At 44.4% G+C, this 18,482-nt stretch overlaps 1 long non-coding RNA gene across 1 annotated transcript in view; it reads left to right on the forward strand.

Annotated features, from left to right (window-relative positions):
• Positions 1 to 18,482, forward strand: part of LOC147573615 (uncharacterized) — a 56,558-nt gene that overhangs the window by 29,010 nt on the left and 9,066 nt on the right. The window contains exons 4-6 of the long non-coding RNA XR_015244884.1: positions 7,722 to 7,870; positions 11,817 to 12,015; positions 18,084 to 18,172. This is a non-coding gene — a long non-coding RNA (uncharacterized LOC147573615). The remainder of the gene's footprint in view (positions 1 to 7,721; positions 7,871 to 11,816; positions 12,016 to 18,083; positions 18,173 to 18,482) is intronic.

The following is an 18,482-nucleotide window of genomic DNA, read 5'->3' on the forward strand; positions in this document are numbered from 1 at the left end:
CCTTAGAACAGCCCCCTTCACCATCCCACTCTAGGCAAGAAGCCAGGAGGAGAGACACTTGAACTAAACGGTGCAAGCAAGTTAAAGAGGAAAATTAACTGCAGAGAAATGCATGGACAGGCATATTGTGCCAAGATGGAGACCAAGACGAGAGAAACAAAGGAGAAAAGAAAGGTGCAGAGAAACAGAACCAGAGTGAGATCAAAATAGAGCGGAGAGAGACAGAGAATGAGTCAACTATAGGTATCAAGGAAGACACAGAGACCAAAGGAAATTCAAAGAAACAGAGAGAAGGAGAGACAATCAGAAAAAAAAAAACAAGGAAGCTTCAGGAGACAGACCTAGAGACTGAGAAAGAGAAACATGGCCAAGAAAGAAGAAACAAGAGGAACCTAGAGAGCTAGCGCCCCCTCCCTCTCTCTCCTCCTCTCTCAATCATTACCAAAAAAACCATTGACTCAGAGGCGGAGATGGTCAGGGAGACAAGTCAAAGAAACAAAGAGATACGGAGACAGAGAAACACCCAGAACAAAGTGAAATGGAGAAACAATGATTTGAGCTTCACAGGGTGTGTGTATGAAATGGAGCCTGGATCCTTTTATGCCTAGCCATCTGCCCCTCCTTCTGGGACCAAGACATGCTATGATGCTACCAGGGATGTCATTATTTATTTATTGTCATCTTTGTGCCAGGCACTGAGTTGTGTGCCTAACAAGCAGGATACCTTCTAACCCAAATGAGCAGCTTACAAGGCAGGACACGTGGATAATGGCATACGGGAGGCAACACTCTAGGGGTCTGGAGACTGACATGAAACCCTTAGGAAAGTGAGCCTCTCCCTCCTGGAGCCTTCCTCCTCTGTATTTGGGATATGATAACATGAGTACCTCCTTCATAGGATTTTTGAAGTTTGCCACAGAATAAAGAGCTCAACCGATGTGAGGTTTTTAGCATCATTAGATGGTTGTAAAATAGCATGATCCTAAGATTGTCTGAATACACCTTGGACAGTATCTGTGCCTCAGTTTTCTCATCTGGAAAATGGTACAAATGATTGTATTGATCTTTTGGGGTTTGGGACTATTCAGTGAGTTATGGCACACAGCAAGTACTTAACAAATTAGTTAAAATGAAAATTACAGCACCACTGGTCAAGGAGCCAGGACCAGGAAAAGCTGAGTGGAGAAAGGACATGGAAATCTGGAGAAATCGCTTTTGGCTGTGGTAGAAGGGAGAATGCCTAGAACTGATTTTTTTTTTTTTTTTTTTTTTTTTTTTTTTTTTTTTTAAGGAGGCAAGATAAGTGTCTGGGAGATCATCATGCATCATCTAAGAAGACCCATTATGGGAGGTGTTTTATGGAATGGTTCCAAGACTGAGATAAACAACTTCTCCAAGTTGGCATTTTTTTTTAATTTTTATTTTTTAATGTTTATGTATTTTTGAGAGGGAGAGAGAGAGAGAGAGAGAGAGAGAGAGAGAGAGACAATGAGCAGGAGAGTGGCAGAGAAAGAGGGAGACACAGAATTGGAAACAGGCTCCATGCTCTGAGCTGTCAGCACAGAACCCGATGCGGGGCTCAAAGCCATGAACCACGAGATCATGACCTGAGCTGAAGTCAGATGCTTAACCAACCGAGCCACCCAGGCGCCCCAAGCTGGCAATTTTCTAAGATTCTGTGGTTCTCAGAATCTGTTCTAATTTTGAGATTCTGGAATTCTATGATTTTCAGCTTTCGGTGATCTGTGGGTTCTTCCAGTTGGAAGTGGAGATGAGCTTTAGAGAAGGGAGGAACTGTGGGGAGAGGGGCAGAATGACTTCTCACCTCCTCCTGGATGTTTTCAGCTGGTGCATACCTGTTGCTCTCCTTCACAACCAAAATAAACTTGTAAAGTCTTAGGAACCACATTCTAGATGGTGACTGTGGTGTAGGGATCATTTTTCTATTGGGGAATGGGAAGGATAGTAAATGGGGCTTCTGAATTTCTTTTCTTCTGCTAAGAAAAATTATTCAGAAATTATTCAAAAACAATCTAATAAAGAAAAAAATGATTATAGGACTTTTTCATGTCAAGCTAGGCATACTTTCTAACAGGCCCATTTAAAGATAATCTCATTCCAAAATTGGAATGTTACTTTGTTTACACAATTAACCAGGGTCCAAGGTTTTTACAATTCTGCCAAACAGCTAAGTCATGATGACTATCTTTTCTGTTTGGTAGAGATGGTGACCCTCCACCAAAATTAAAAAAAATAATAATGCCATAAAATCAGACAGTAGTAATTTTGTGTTTAACTCAGAACTTCTTTTTTTTCCTATAAAAAATCCTAGTGTTTCATTTGTCTTTTGAACCAGCTTTGTTTACATCTGGTTCCCTCATTAATGGATTAAATAATCTTTGCCACGTGTATATCTACTTTGAGAATTATGTTCTTATCATTTTGAGAATTATCCTTCCTTTATTTTCCTCATTTTCTTCTTCTCTTCCTTCCTGTCTCCCTTCACTTTTCCCCTCCCTCCATTCCCCCCCTTCTTCTCATTTCTTTCTCTCTCTATCCTCCTTCTCCCTTCTCTTCCCTCTTTTGAAGACTCTCCTCCCTATCTTCCTTCTTTCTTCCTTGATTCTCTCTCATCTTGCTGCTTCCCTCATTTTGTCTTTTCTCTCTTCTTTCTTTCTTCCCCCATCTTCCAACCCTTCCTCTACCAAAAGGTGTAACATGTGCATATCTGTAATGCCAGAAGAAGATGAAGAAGAGAGACATAACGGGACAGTGAAAATATTACAAAAAAGAATGGCCAAGTTTTTTTTCCCCAAAAGTAGCAACAGACACCAAACCACAGATTCAAGAAGTTCAAAGAACACCAGCTGAGTAAATACCAAAAAACCCACATGTAAGTGTATTATATTCAAACTTCAGGAAACCAAAGACAAAGAAAAAACTTTGCAGGAAGCCAGAGGAAAAAATACACCTTACCTATGAGGAACAAGGATAAGTACAACAACTTTTCTCAGAAATCATGCAAGCAAGAGGGGTGCCTGGGTGGCTCAGTCAGTTAAGCGTCTGACTCTAGGTTTTGGCTCAGGTCATGATCTCATGGTTCATGAATTTGAGTCCCACATTGGGCTCCTCACTGACAGCGTAGAGCCTGCTTGGTATTTTCTTTCTCCCTCTCCCTCTGCCCCTCCTGTCTCTCTCTCAAAATAAATACATAAACTTAAAAAAAAAAAAAAGAAATCATGTGAGCAAGAAAAAAATGGAGTGACATCTTTTAAGTGTTGACAGAAAAAACTGTCAATCAAGAATTCTATATACAGTATTCTGTATACTGTTGAGTGAAAACATCATTCAAAAGTAAAGGAGAAATTGTAATAGTGATGTATGTGTGGCAGATGGTAGCTATATGTGTGGTGAGCATAGCATAATATATAAACATATTGAGTCACTATATTGTACACCTGAAACTAACGTCATGTTGTGTGTCGACTAAACTCACATTAAAATCATTTGTTAAGTAAAGGATAAATGAGCACGGTTTCAGTTTGGGATGATGAAAAAACTGGAAATGGATAGTGGTGATGGTTGCACAACATTGTGACTGTACTTAATGTCATTATACTGTACACTTAACAGTGATGAAAATGGTTTATTTTATGTTACATATATTTTACCAAAATGTAAAAATGAAGGGCAAATAAAGACTCTCATAGACAAAAACAAAACAAAACAAAACAAACTAGGGCTGGGGGAAAGGGGTTATATTGCCCCCATACTTATCCTTATAAGAAATATTAAAGGAAGGGGATCCTGGGTGGCTTAGTCAGTTAAGCGTCGGACTTCGGCTCAGGTCATGGTCTTGTGGTTTGTGAGTTCGAGCCCCGTGATGGGCTCTGGGCTGACAGTTCAGACCCTGGAGCCTGCTTCAGATTCTGTGTCCCCTTCTCTCTCTGCCCCTCCTCTGCTCATGCTCTGTCTCTCTCTCAAAAATAAATAAACATTTAAAAAAATTTTTTAAAAAGGAATATGAAAGGAGGGTCACCTGGGTGGCTCAGTGGTTGAGTGTCCTTCTTCACCTTGGGTCATGATCTCTTGGCTCATGAGTTTGAGCCCATATCAGGCTCACTGCTGTCAGCCTGTCAGTGCAGAGCCTGCTTTGAATCTTCTGTCCCCCTCTCTCTGACTCTCCCTGACTTGTGTTTTCCCCAAAATAAATAAATATTTAAAAAAAAAAAGAAATGTTAGAGGAATTTCTTCAGTCAGAAAAACATGATTAAGGTCAAACTTGTATCTACAAAATACATGAAGAGAGTTAGAAATTTAATAAATAAAGTTTCAATATATAGTATTTTTTATTTTTGCTTTTTGCTTTTAATTGCCACCCAAATAACTATTTAAAACAAAAGCAGTAATAATGTATTGGGTCCTTATAGCATATGTGGAAGTGAAATATATGACAACGATGGCATAAGAGATAGGAAGGAGGAATTAGTAATATACCATCTAAGGTCCTTTCACTGCACATAAAATGGTATAGTTTTATTTGAAAATAAAGACCTACAATTTAACATTGTATATTGTCTGGAGCAACCACTAAACTTTTTTTTTTTTAAAAAGGTATAAATAATATGTCACAAGCATAAAGAAAATGGTATCATAAAATATACTCAGTTAAAATCAGAGCAGAAAGAAAAAACAATATAACCAATATAAAACACCTAGCAGATGGTAAATTTTAATCCAAATACAGCTTAAATGTCAATGGTCTTAAATGTCAATGGTCTAAATATACTAATGAAAGAGGCACCTGAGTGGTTCAGTTGGTTAAGCATCTGACTCTTGATTTCAGCTCAGGTCATGATCTCACAGTTGTGGAATCAAGCCCTGTGTTGGGCTCCGCACTGTGTAGCCTGCTTAAGATTCTCTCGCCTCCTCTCCCTCTACCCCTCCCCACTTGTGTGTGTGTGTGTGTGTGTGTGTGTGTGTGTGTGTATGCACATGAGTGCTCTCTCTCAAAAATAATAAAATAAAATAAAATAAAATTTAAATATACTAATGAAAAAACACAGATTGCCTGATTGGGTAAAAAAGCAAGACTCAACTATATGTTGTCTATAAGAAATCCGTATCCAATATAAAGACCTAGATTAAAAAATCAAAATAATGAAGAAAGATATACTATGAAAGCCTAATTCAAAGAAAGCTAGAATAGCTATATTAATTTTGATTTAAACTGTAGATTTCATAACAAAACAAATTATCAGAAAGAGGGATGTTACATAATAAAAAAGAAGTCAATCCTTCATGAAGACAAAACAATACCAATTAATATAATAACATATTATATAATAACAGAGCTTCAAAATATACAAGACAAAAACTGATCTGAAAGGAGAAAGAGAAAAATCCCCAAATATAGTTGGCGACATCAACATTCCTCTCCCAATAATTGATAGAACAAGAAGGAAGAAAATAAGTAAGGTTATAGATGACCTAAATGGTACCATGAACCAATTTGACCTACTTGGCATCCATAAGACTCCATCCAACAATAGCAGAACACACTTTCTTCTCAAATAAACATGAAACACTCACTAAGATAGGCTATAATTCTTGGCTATAAAGCAAGTCTTAACATATTAAAAAGAATAGAAATAATATATTGTGCATTCTTGGACCATAAAGGAATTAAACTAGAAATTAATAAGAGGAAATATGTTTTTAAAATGGAAATTAGGGGCACCTGGGTGGCTTAGTCGGTTAAGTGTCCAACTTTGGCTCAGGTCATGATCTCGCGGTTCTTGAGTTTGGGTCCTGCTTCAGGCTCTGTGCTGACAGTTTAGAGCCTGAAGCCTGCTTCAGAGTCTGTGTCTCCCTCTCTCTCTGACCCTCCCCCACTCGCACTCTGTCTCTCTCTCTCTCTCTCTCAAAAATAAAGATTTTTAAAAAATTAATGGAGGGGCGCCTGGGTGGCTCAGTCGGTTGAGCGTCCGACTTCGGCTCAGGCCACGATCTCGTGGTCCGTGAGTTCGAGCCCTTCGTCGGGCTCTGGGCTGATGGCTCAGAGCCTGGAGCCTGCTTCCAGTTCTGTGTCTCCCTCTCTCTCTGCCCCTCCCCCGTTCATGCTCTGTCTGTCTCTGTCTCAAAAATAAATAAACGTTAAAAAATTTTTTTAAAAAATAAAAAATTAATGGAAATTAACACTCTTCCAAATAATCCATCTGTCAAGCAGACAGTCGCAAATGTAACTTACAAATATTTGAACTAAATGAAAGTCAAAATTTGTGGGATATAGTTGAAACAATGCTTACAGGGACTCTGTAACAATGAAAGCATATATCAGAAAAGAAGAAAGATCTAATATCGATAACCTAAGTTTTCATCTTAGGAAACTAGAGAAAGAAAAAATTAAATCTAAAGTAAGGAGAAGGAAGGAAGTAATAAAAATTAGAGCAGGAACCAATGAAATTGACAGTAGGAAAAAAATGGAATCAATAAAGTCAAAAGCTGATTCTTTAGAAAAGACCAATAAAATTGATATAGCCAGTTTAATGGAGATAAAAAGGAAAAAGACACAAATTACCAATATCAGGAATGAAAGAGGAACATCAGTACTGATCCATAGACATAAAAAAGATAGTAGGGGGTGCACCTGGGAGGCTCAGTCGGCTGAGTGTTCCACTCCTGATTTCAGCTCAGGTCATGATCTCAGTTTGTGGGATCTCAGTGGGAGCTGTCAGTGCAAATCTTGCTTGGGATTTTCCCTCTCCTCTCTCTTTGCCCCTCCTATCTCCTTCCCTCTCTAAATAAATAAATAAATAAATAAATAAATAAATAAATAAACAGACATCTTTTATAAAGATAGTAGAGGACTTTTGCAACTTTTGAAAGTCAAAAGGACTTTTGAAAGTTTAGGTGAAACATACCAATCGTTCGAAAGATGTAAACTACCAAAACTCACAAAAGAAGAAACAGATAACCTGAATGACCCTATGCCGATTAAAGAAATTGAAGTTGTAGTTGAAAACCTGAAGAAGAGGGAGGAAGAGGAGGAGGAGGAAGAGGAGGAGGAAGAAGATGAGGAGGAGGAGAAGGAGAAATAGTAGTAGTAGTATGTGGTACTGTATAATGAATTTGGTAGCATTTTTTCCTTAATAATATGGTTACTACATTGACTTTTTGTGGTGTCAATCTAAAGAAAGGGAGAAAGTTACCATGTCCATGGATTAAAGACTTGATATTGTTAATTGTTTTTAATATTTATTTGTTTTTGAGTGAGAGAGACAGAGCACGAGCAGGGGAGGAGCAGAGAGAGAGGGAGACACAGAATCTAAAACAGGCTCCAGGCTGTGAGCTGTCAGCACAGAGCCCAACGTGGGGTTCAAATGGCAGGATCATGACCTGAGCCGAAGTCGGATGCTTAACTGACTGAGCCACCCAGGCATCCCTGGTTTGGTTTTGTTTTTTAATTCTTTTTTGAGAGAGAGAGTGTGAGTAGGTGAGTAGGGGAGTGGCAGAGAGAGAGGGAGATAGAGGATCTGAAGTAGTCTCAGCACTGTCAGCACAGAGTCGCTTGCAGAGCTGAAATCAAGAGTTGGCTGAACCCACTGAGCCACCCAAGCACCCCTAATATTAGCTTCTTAAAACATTTCTGAGTTTCTGTAAGAATAATATATTTTTATTAGTAGTATTTAACTGTTGGAATTTCTGTCCCTTTCTGATAGCTGGGATGTGGAATTGATGGCTGGAGCTCTAGCAGTCATTTGCATCATGACATGATCTTGGGAATGGAAAACACACATCATAGAACAAGAGAGAAGAGCCAGACCCTGTGGAGCACCCTACACTGACAACCTCTGAAAGTGTCCAATATGTAAGGGAATTACATTATCTTACTTAAACCCCTGTTATTTTTTTCTTTTCTGGTTATTTTCAGGTGAACCCACCCTCCACCACATTCAAATGTGCATAGGTAATGAAAACAAAAGAAATGGTTGACCACAGCCAATTCCACTTAAAAAACTGAGGAAAGAGGTAGACTGTAAGAGACAATGATAATAGGGGTGGATTTGTGAATGCTTCGATCAGAAAAACAGTGAGACCATAAGATAATTTATAATTCTGAAGGGGTTACTCTGGTGGAAACACCAGTCCCAGGGGAACGTATAAGGTATGCATGGAGGCCAAATGAGGGGAGTGACCGATGAAGGACAGAGTGATGAGGGAAGAGATGGTGGTGAGGGAATGGCATGAGGTGAGGCAGTGTCTTCAGAGAATTGCAAAGAGCTGATCAATTGAGGAAGAGAAGAAAGGAGATTTAAAAAAAGTATTTATTTACTTTTGGGCGAGTGCAAGCGGGGGAAGGGCAGAGCGAGGGAGACAGAGGATCCCAAAGTGGACTCCGTGCTGACAGGATGACAGTGCAGAGTCCCACTCGGGGCTCGAAACCATGAACTATGCGATCATGACCTGAGCGGAAGTCGGACACTCAACCGACCTAGCCACCCAGGTGCCTCAGAAAGGAGATTTTAATAGCATCCCAAGGGCTATGTGCTTGGTTCCACAAGTTATTCAGCTAGTTGCTCTAACAAGCCCAAAATCTCATTATCTTAACACAAAAAGGTTTATTTCTCACTTATACAAGGCTCATGCTGATGTTCCTGCTCCTAACCTAGCTGCAAGGGATACTGGGAAATGTAATCTTGTGTGCCCAGGAGAAAGAAACAGCGTTGGCGAACGCTTAACCAGTCTCTGCCACGATGACATTTGTCATTTCCATTCCATCATGAGCTCTTCTTACTGTCCTGATAGAAAGACAAATACACGTTTTAACAGACTTTGAATTAATTTTGAAGCAGGACCATGTTTTACTGAACATGACCCTATATCCAAACTGGATTGTAGGGATATTTCTGCTAAGGGGGTCTTGCACATTATTTTAAGGATTTCACAGAAACTCTCTAATCCTAGTTATGGACCCTGGATTAAGATTTCCCTGGCAAGAGGAACTTTAATGACCTTTCCTATAAAGAGTCAACCAGGGACCCCAGCTTGTATCCAGGAACACCAAGCCCAGACCTTCCCAAGGAGACCAATTCACTCCAGACTTGATAAGACCCCGACCACGTGGTTTAAGCTTCTCAGGGCTGACCCCATAATTCCCATATTAGTTTCTTAGGGTTGCTGTAACCAAGCACTACAAACTAGGTGGCTTAAACAACAGAAATGTATTCTCTCACAGTTCTGGAGGCTAGAAATCCAAAATCGAGGTGTCAGCCATGCTCTCTCTGAAGCCTTTAGGGGATTATTATTCCTTAAGTCTGCCTGGCTTCTGGTGATTGCTGGCAATCCTTGGTGTTCCTTGGCTTCTAGATGCATTCTTCCAATCTCCACCTCCATCATCACATGGCATTCTCCTTGTGTGTCTATGCGTGACTTCACATTGTGTTCTCTCCGTGTCTGTGTCTCTATTTTCTCTTCTTATGACATTAGCCATTGGATTAGGGCCCACCCTGATCTAGTATACCTCATATTAAGTAATTATACCTGCAAAGACCCTGTTTCCAAATAATGTTCCATTTTGAGGTTCTGGTTGGACATGAATGGGGGCGTTACATACTATACAACCCAGTACAATACCATATCCCTTTCCTCATCTTTTCTGCACCCCATACCATAGTCTCTCCTAGGACACCTCTAACAGAAGGCCAGCCTCCTTTTGGATCTGCTCTTTTTTCTCCAACCTCAAATCTTGCAGAAACATCAAGAAGTAGCAAAAGATCTTCCCATGTTCCCTGTTGACCAGTCGCACCTGCTAGCACCTTAATGTCTGTTTTTGCTTCCTCCTACTCATAGACCAGGGCTGGAGACATGATAGGATCTGTCTGGGTCCTTCTTTTAAGGATCTCCCTCCTTCCTTCATGTGCCCAGATTCATGGCAAGCCATGCTGTAGGGAGAGTGGGGTGGGGACAACACCAGTCCCTGTGTCACATCCTTGTGAGGCCCCTTCTTCTTCATACCTCCTTCTGTCTCTCACAGCCTGGGAGGCTGAAACCCAGGATAAGAGGACTTCGAGTAGAGAACATAGGGTGGTGGTTCAGGCGGTGATGGGGAGTGAGCTTATGTGGTGGGATGAGACTGGTGTATGATTGATGATGAAGAGCCCAGCCTGGATCATCTGGAACCTCCTGGAAGCCCATTTCTGATTCTTCCTGCTGTGCCTTCTCCCCAGAAGGGCTCATCTCATTGTTCCTTCCAATCCCTTCCTCTTTTCTTCTAAAATTGGACAAGGACGGGGCGCCTGGGTGGCGCAGTCTGTTAAGCGTCCGACTTCAGCCAGGTCATGATCTTGCAGTCCGTGAGTTCGAGCCCCGCGTCGGGCTCTGGGCTGATGGCTCAGAGCCTGGAGCCTGTTTCCGATTCTGTGTCTCCCTCTCTCTCTGCCCCTCGCCCGTTCATGCTCTGTCTCTCTCTGTCCCAAAAATAAATAAACGTTGAAAAAAAATTTTATAAAAAAATAAAATTGGACAAGGAGATCAGACCCCAACTTCTTCACTCCTAAAAAAAAGTAAAAAAAAGAGCTCAGGACTCAAGGAGAGGGTCACACTGGAAAAGAGGGAAAGCGAATCAGTCAGTGTGGAATTTCCTGATGAGGGCGACATGGAGAGGGGGAAGGATCAAAGCTGGTAGAAATGGATACAAGCAAGGACTGGGTGGAAGCATGTATGACTGAATGAGGGAAAGGAGGATGAATGGTTGGGAGGATGGACAACAGCATGGGTGGACAAATGGAGGAGAATCACTAGATGTGGGTGGATTGATGGATTAGCGAGTAGGAGGGTGGCAAATGTGCGGTAGGTTGTGTGGACTGGTGAAGGGGAGGATGAACAAATAAATGCACTGATAGATGGATAAGAGGACGTAATGACAAAAGAGTGGATAGATGGCTAAATGGATGCCCAGTAGGAGAGAAGAATGGATGATACTGGAAAGGTTTGCCTGGTTGGATGTGAATGGAGGGAAGAATGCCTGTTGATGGGCAGAATGAAGGGAAGGTTGAATGAACCACTGTGGGGGGGTAAATTCTTTTTGAAAATGGTGCGGGGGCGTGGGTAGTTAGGGATGAATGGATGGATCTTAGAGTACTACATCTCTCTGAGGCTGGAGGTGTATGGTTCCTACAGATTTGGGGCCGAGGGCTGTTCAGTTGTAGTCATAAGCGGAATAAATGTTGTATCTGTTAGTATCAGAGACCCAAACATAACAGTGGCTTATGCAAGATAACATATCTCTGACACGCCCGTTTGAGTGTCAGCAGTCAGAGGCTGATATGGGAGCTCCAGTGCTAAGAACCCAGATTTCATCCGTCTTTCACTCCACAATTTCCCAAGGCATTGCCTTGATTTTCCCAGCTCACCATCTCATGCGCTGGGACTGCATTCCAACCAGCAGGGCAATGGGGCACGGGAGTGGAGGTGATCACACATCACCCCTTCAACCCCAGATCTCATTTGGGCACAGTCTCAATGTCATGCCTAGTGCAAGAGAGGCTGGGGAATGCAGTCTTACTTTGGATGGTCTTGGGCTAGAAGGAGTAAATGGACATAGAGGAACAATGAACAGTGTCTGCCTTGGGGATCAACTCAGAGCTGATAGGGAAACAAAAGAAAAACAATCTGCAAACAACACCGTTGATATTCAGCTGATGCACTCATTATTATGAAGGTCTGGAATAGTGAGTGGGGTCCCAGACAGGTTCCTGGACGTGGCAGAGATGAATACTTTGGGCAACTTGCTGTTTTTATTCACATGCTTTCAGATGGCAAAGATCACCAGGACAGACATGTGGCAGACAGGAAGAGGTAAAGACCTCTCAGATGTCCATGTTACCAGGAAGAAGGAACCGTCCTTGGCCATGGGCCCTGGAATCAGAGATCCTGGGATTCAGCCTCTTCAGTAACCTGAATACCTTTGGATTAAAATCCTAGGGGTTGGATCCCACGTGGGAGTTGCCACAGGTGTGGAGTTTATGTAACTTCTAGTCTCCTCTGAGCTCACTGTTGAGTGCTGTGTCTTCATCCCCCCCCCCCAGCCCCTCCTCACTCATGTCTGCACCCTCCAATTTTGAGAACAGGTCCAAGGTCATGGAATATTCTAGGGTCAGGGAGAACTAGGTTTGAGCTCTGCCTCTGCTTCTTTATTGGTGAGAGTGACTTTGAACAAGACACCTAATTTCTTTGAGCCTCAGTTTCCATTCCCATAAAATGAGATACCCATAACAGTACCTTCCTTGCCAAACCTGGATGTTTGTGCAGATTGGATGTATTTAAAGCTGTCAGCACTGTGGCATTACTATCACTCAACAATCAATTCTCTCTAATCCGGGGTCCTCAGCCCTTTGAAATCTGTTCTCAGGGAGGAATTTACTGTAACTGGGGACACTGGAGAGGGCAGAGAGACTGAGCAGGGCTGAGTGCAGACTATAGTCAGTGGCAGGTCATAGACAGATCACAGCACAGACCGCCAGTGGGTGCTAGACCAGCAGGGAGAGGAGGTGGGGGCTGCCCATTCCTGAGCATCTTCTATGCGCCAGCTCTGTGCTAGATTCCCAACTGTCACACTCATATGGATCTTCACGTCTTTGTGCATCATTTCCATTTTACACATGGACAGGCTGAGGCTTGCCCAGATTACAGGGCTCTCAGGGGCAGAGTTAGGATTATTAGCACCTCAGTTTGCCCCTCCAGGAACTATCTCCCACCAGTGACTGGCTTGGGGCTCCTGGGAAGATTTGGGGTGGGACCAGCTGGTATGTATCAGAGAGGGGGTAAGAACTAGGGAGACTATGAGTGGGGTGTGGAGGTCTCTGCTGCTGAAATGGGGGTGTTGGGAGGGTAGCTGCTTACTATTTTTCTCTGGTGGGTGGGGAAGTGACCTATAGAATTTTCAGGAGCACCATGGTGACCAAGAGTCCCCAGAAAGAAGGGAGAAAATAAAGCATTGTCTCCTTTGCTGAAGCTCAAAGTCAGTGGGCTGGGCTGGAAGCCAGGCGTCCTTCCTTCTGTCCTCAGAGACCCAAGCTCAGCTGAATTGGATGATTCTCCAGTTTCCACTGACACTTCATTTGCATTGTTTTACAATTTTTCTAGGGGCTGAGGGACAGCCCAAGTGCTTGTCTATCTCCTCCTGGAAGCTCCCCATGACTGCAAGCTTTTGTCCTTCAAAAGCTTTGTCCTCAGCCCTCTGGTCTGAACTGTTTTCTTCTGTCTACAGATGAGGGAGGCATTTACCCGATCTCTGCAGGAAGAATGAGCTGGGAGAGCATCTATGAGGCCAGGTTGGTGGACTGAAGGAAAAAAAAAAAAAAAAAAGAGAGAGAGAGAGAGCTAAGAAGGGCGAATAGAAAGAAAATGTTCCTTCCTGGTCTCCTCCTCACCCCCCACTGCCCGTATGCATAACAAACAATTACATAATCAGCCCCGTCTTACTTGGCAGGAGTCAGAAGGGGAGGGATCTGGGCAAAGAACATATGTAAGTAAGAAGGGAGCAAAGAAAGCAAGCTCAGGGTGACAGAAAGCAAGAGAAAGAGTGGCAGGGGACAGAGAGAGATGAGGAGAGAGAGAGGTGGAGAGGACAGGAGGGAGGGGTCAACTGGGACCCAGAGTGGCAAGGAGAAGGAATCAGAGGAAGGCACAAGACAGAGCCCAGGAGGGAAAGACACAGACAGAGGAGGGAAGAGGTAGAGTTAGGGGACACTCACTCAGAGATAACACAGACAAAGAGAGAGACCTGGGTACATGGAGAGATCTAGAGAAGGAAGAAATAGAGCCTGAGATAGAAGGTGAGGGAGAGGGACACAGAGACACAAAGAAGAGCCAAAAGAGTCCAGGGAAGGAGACAGAGACCTGCCTGAGGCAGAAACAGAGTGACAGTGGGAACCAGACAGATGATCTCCTCAGAGGGCTGGCGACCTGGCCCAGCCTTGTGAATAGCCAGCAGACATTATATTTTTCTAGTGCGTTTTATGTGTCGGGCCCTGACAGACCTGATCCCTTGTAATCCCAACTACCTGCTTCAGTGACAAGGACAACAGGTAACACTTACAGAGCCCTGACTATGTCTGGGAATGGTCTGAGCACTCTGCACACACCCAGCTGGTCCCACAGCAACCCCACACAGTAAGGGCAACTGTGACCTCCATTTCACAGAGGGGGAGACTGAGCATGCAGAAGGTTAAGTCAAGGTCACTAGCAAGGAGGCAACACCCAGGCTGTCTGGCTCCAATCTGCCATTTTAAGTCCTCCACTCCCGAGAGAGAGAGAGAGAACTGGGGACCCTAAAATTGTGCCCCCCTAAATTTGCAGAAGTGAGAGTTCTTAATCCAGAGTCCAAAAACTGTTGGAAGGAGCCTCTGAATGCCCTCAAAATGATTGTGAATCATGGGGTTCCATAATGCCCACCTGGAGAAACCGAGCTCAAGTATTCTGGATCCCTGGAAGGTACAGCTCTAATTTGTTCCACACATGGTTATTATTAACCTTACTACATGTTGGGTGCTGTTCTGAAGGATGGGGGTCCACAGGGACCAAAGCAAACAGTTGCAACAACAATAAATAAATCAATGAGAATCCCTGTCCTCATAGCTGTCATTTGGACAGGAAGAGTCATTGATGGCTCCCAAAGTTCTTCAGGCTGGCACTTGCTTCAAGGCTTTTGCCCTCACCAAGGCATTTCCTCTGCCAGGAATGCTTCTCCCCACAGCTTCCCATGGCTGAGTCTCAGAAATCACCTCCTCAAAGAAGCCCTTCCTGAGCACCCAATCTCCAGCAGCCCCCAACATTCAGTACCTTTTATGTTTCCTTGCTTAATTTTCGTCATGGTGTTTATCACTGGCTGAGGTCATTGTATTTTTTGGTATGCTGCTTGCTTTTAGTTGGCTGCACCTGCTAGAATTTACAGCCTTCATGAGGGAAGGGACTTTGATTTTCATATTCTTTGCTATACAGCCCCTGTGCCTACATTAGCATGTAGTACGTGCTCACTAAACCTCTGTTGATTGGTAAAGACAATAAACTCATGTATAAGGCTCCCCCTGGACCACTAGTGGCTCTATCTGCCTTTCTCACAAGTATTAACTCAGTTAATCTCCACATGCCTTGGAGGAGGGATTGTGGATGGGGAAAGTGAGACAAAAAGCTTAAGAAACTTGCTCCAAGTCACAGCACTGGATGATTCAAAGTCACACACAAATACGGAATCTAAGAAAACAAAGGTTAAGAACCAGATCCCAAATTATGGTGAATTAACAGAGTAAAGAATATCCACCGCGGGGGCGCCCGTGTGGCTCAGCAGTTAAGTGTCCAACTTCGGTTCAGGTCATGATCTCACGGTTTGTGACTTCGAGCCCCGTGTCAGGCTCTGTGCTGACGGCTCAGAACCTAGAATGTGCTTCATATACTGTGCTCCCTCTCTCTCTGCCCTTTCCCCACGTGTGTTCTGTCTGTCTGTCTCTCTCTCTCTCAAAAAAAAAAGGAATATCAAGCTGGAAATACTTTTAGGAGGGAAACTTCCTTCGTTAGATTTCACCAGAATATTACAGTGCGAGGCGCTGGGGACACAGCAGTGACCCCGGCGGCCCAGTGCCTCCCTCACCATGTCCCCAGTCGGGGAGACAGCTGTGTCCAGGCAGGCAGCCATCTCCCAGGGCCTGGCTCCTGTTGACACATGCTCAGGGACACACACTCCAGCTCTCCCAGCCTCACATTTCCTGAGTGAGAGAGGCCTGCTTGGGGAGGTTGGGAGTGAACCTCCCACTCAGCTGAGCAGATACCTGTGAGAAATCTGGGGGAGTAAAGAGATGAAGGAGAAGGACATGCAGGGAGAAGCGGGAGGCAGGAGGGCAGGGAGGAACAGAGAGAGGCTGGTTGTCCAAACTCCCTGAGAGCTTACCATCTGGGTGGTGACCCCCTGCCTGTATCTCCCAGCCCAGCCCTGACCCCTCTGGACTGTCGCTCTTGAGGGGGGGGGGGGGCAGGTTTGTCTCTCCCACCATGTGCTCTGTGAGGGCAGGACACCTACTGTCTCAATCCCTGCTGTGTTGCTGCCCCTTGAGAGGCTACTCCACAGGAAATAATAAGGGATAACTTAATAGTAGACAGCAACATTCCAGGTGAGAGGTGCAGCTGAGGCCCGAGTTGGGGCTCTAGAGCAGGGCAGGGGTGAAGGTGGCTGGCCCTCTCTTTTTCTTCTCCCCCTCCTCCTCTTGCTTCTCCTCCCTGCTTCCTCTCACCCTCCCCACCCCCCAACTGCCCCATCCCTCTCACCCATTCCCGACAAGGCCTGACTTCTGATTTCATAATCTAAGTTCTGGCTCCTGCTGTTGAAACTGTTTCCTTTGGAAACAAAACAAGCACCAACCTTGGCCGAGGCTGGCCCCTTCCCCACCCACCCACAGATCTGGCCTGGGAGGCGGCGGGGTGGGTGTGACTGCAGCTCTGGCCAGAGGACCTCGGTGGGGCGCGCCTGTCAAGCGGGTCACCGTAGGGCTCGTGCGCCCCCTGCGGGAGGAGGGGCTGCGACCGTAGGGCCCAGCGGCTGCGGCGGTTGGGCTGGGGCTGCAGGGATTTCCCTGAGGAACAATCACCGTCTGCTGTGCGGTGAGGTTTTAGAAGGAAGGCCGATACCCGACTTTTTCCTCTGGGGTCTGCTTCCCCCAAGTGAAAGGGGCTTTGGGTACCAGGGCGGAAGCCGTTCGGTGCCAGGAGGGTAATGGGGAAGAAGCACCAGGTGATGTGACTGACTACTGCAGGACCAATAAGTTGTTTTTTTTTTTTTTAACTATAATCAGGTTTTTTTTAATGTTTATTTTTGAGAGAGAGGCAGAGACAGAGAGTGAGCAGGAGAGGGACACACAGAGAGAGAGAGATTGAGAAAGAGAGAGATGGAGACATAGAATCCATCTATGTCAGCGCAGAGCCCGATGTGGGGCTCAAACCCATGAACCATGAGATCATGACCTGAACGAAGTTGGTCGCTCAACCCACTGAGCCACCCAAGCGCTCCAGGACCCAATAAGTATTTTTTTTTTTAATTTTTAATGTTTATTTATTTTTGAGAGAGAGAGAGAGAGAGACAGAGCATGAGCGGGGGGAGGGGCAGAGAGAGATATAGAAGGAGACACAGAATCCAAAGCAGGCTCCAGGCTCTGAGCTGTCAGCACAGAGCCCGATGTGGGGCTCGAACTCAAGGGCTGTGAGATCATGATCTGTGCTGAAGTCGAACACTTAACCAACTGAGCCACCCAGGCACCCCTTTTAAAAAAATATATTTATTTGGGGCGCCTGGGTGGCGCAGTCGGTTAAGCGTCCGACTTCAGCCAGGTCACGATCTCGCGGTCCTTGAGTTCGAGCCCCGCGTCAGGCTCTGGGCTGATGGCTCAGAGCCTGGAGCCTGTTTCCGATTCTGTGTCTCCCTCTCTCTCTGCCCCTCCCCCGTTCATGCTCTGTCTCTCTCTGTCCCAAAAATAAATAAACGTTGATAAAAAAAATATTTATTTATCCTAATAAGTTTTTAATATTTTTTTATTTTGGCAAAATACACATAACATAAAGCTTGCCATTTCAACTACTTGGAAGTGTGCAACTCAGTGACATTAACTACAGTCACAGTACTGTGCGGCCGTTACCACCACCTAGTTCCAGAACTTTTTCACCACCCCAAGTGGAAATCCCATATCTATTAGGCAGCCACCACCCAGTCCCCCTCCTTCCTCCCCAGCCCCTGGCAACCACTAGTCTACACTCTGTCTCTATGGATTATCTACTCTGGACATTTGGTGTAAATGAAAGCATATACAGGTGACCCTTCAACAGTGGGTTTGAACTGTGCGGGTCTGCTTATATGTGGATGTTTCCCCCAATAAACATGTGTGGATTGCTTTGGATGTGCTAAGAAGTACATTGAGGACATGCCTACCACCTGCTGGCTGTCTGTTCTGTGTCTGCCATATTGATATGTGCTACAACCACTTCATACACCACAGAGGGAGGAAACTGGAGAGAGATTCTGAGACCTGGTACCGTTTCAGGAACTTCTAAGATCTGGGGGACTTTTCAGATGCTGCCAAGTTTCTTTGGCCTGGACTGTGATGTCCCAAGTGGATTCAGGTGAACCCAGGTGAGATTCCAAGGATATCCCTGTAAATGTATTTTTTCTTCCTTATGATTTTCTTTTTTTTAGGTTTATTTATTTATTTTCGAGAGAGAGAGAGAGAGAGAGAGAGAGAGCAAAGGAGAGGCAGAGAGAGAGAGAGAGAGAGAGAGAGAGAATCCTAAGCAGGTTCCACACTGTCAGCACGGAGCCCAACATGAGGCTTGAACCTATGAACTGCAAGATCATGATCTGAGAGGAAATCAAGAGTTGGATGCTTAACTGACTGAGTCTCCCAGTCACCCCTTCCTTATGACTTTCTTAATAACATTTTCTT

The sequence above is a fragment of the Puma concolor genome, chromosome E2 (genome assembly GCF_028749965.1).
Source record: "Puma concolor isolate L17-30 chromosome E2, mPumCon1.1.hap2, whole genome shotgun sequence".
In the NCBI taxonomy this organism is placed as follows: Eukaryota; Metazoa; Chordata; class Mammalia; order Carnivora; family Felidae; genus Puma; species Puma concolor.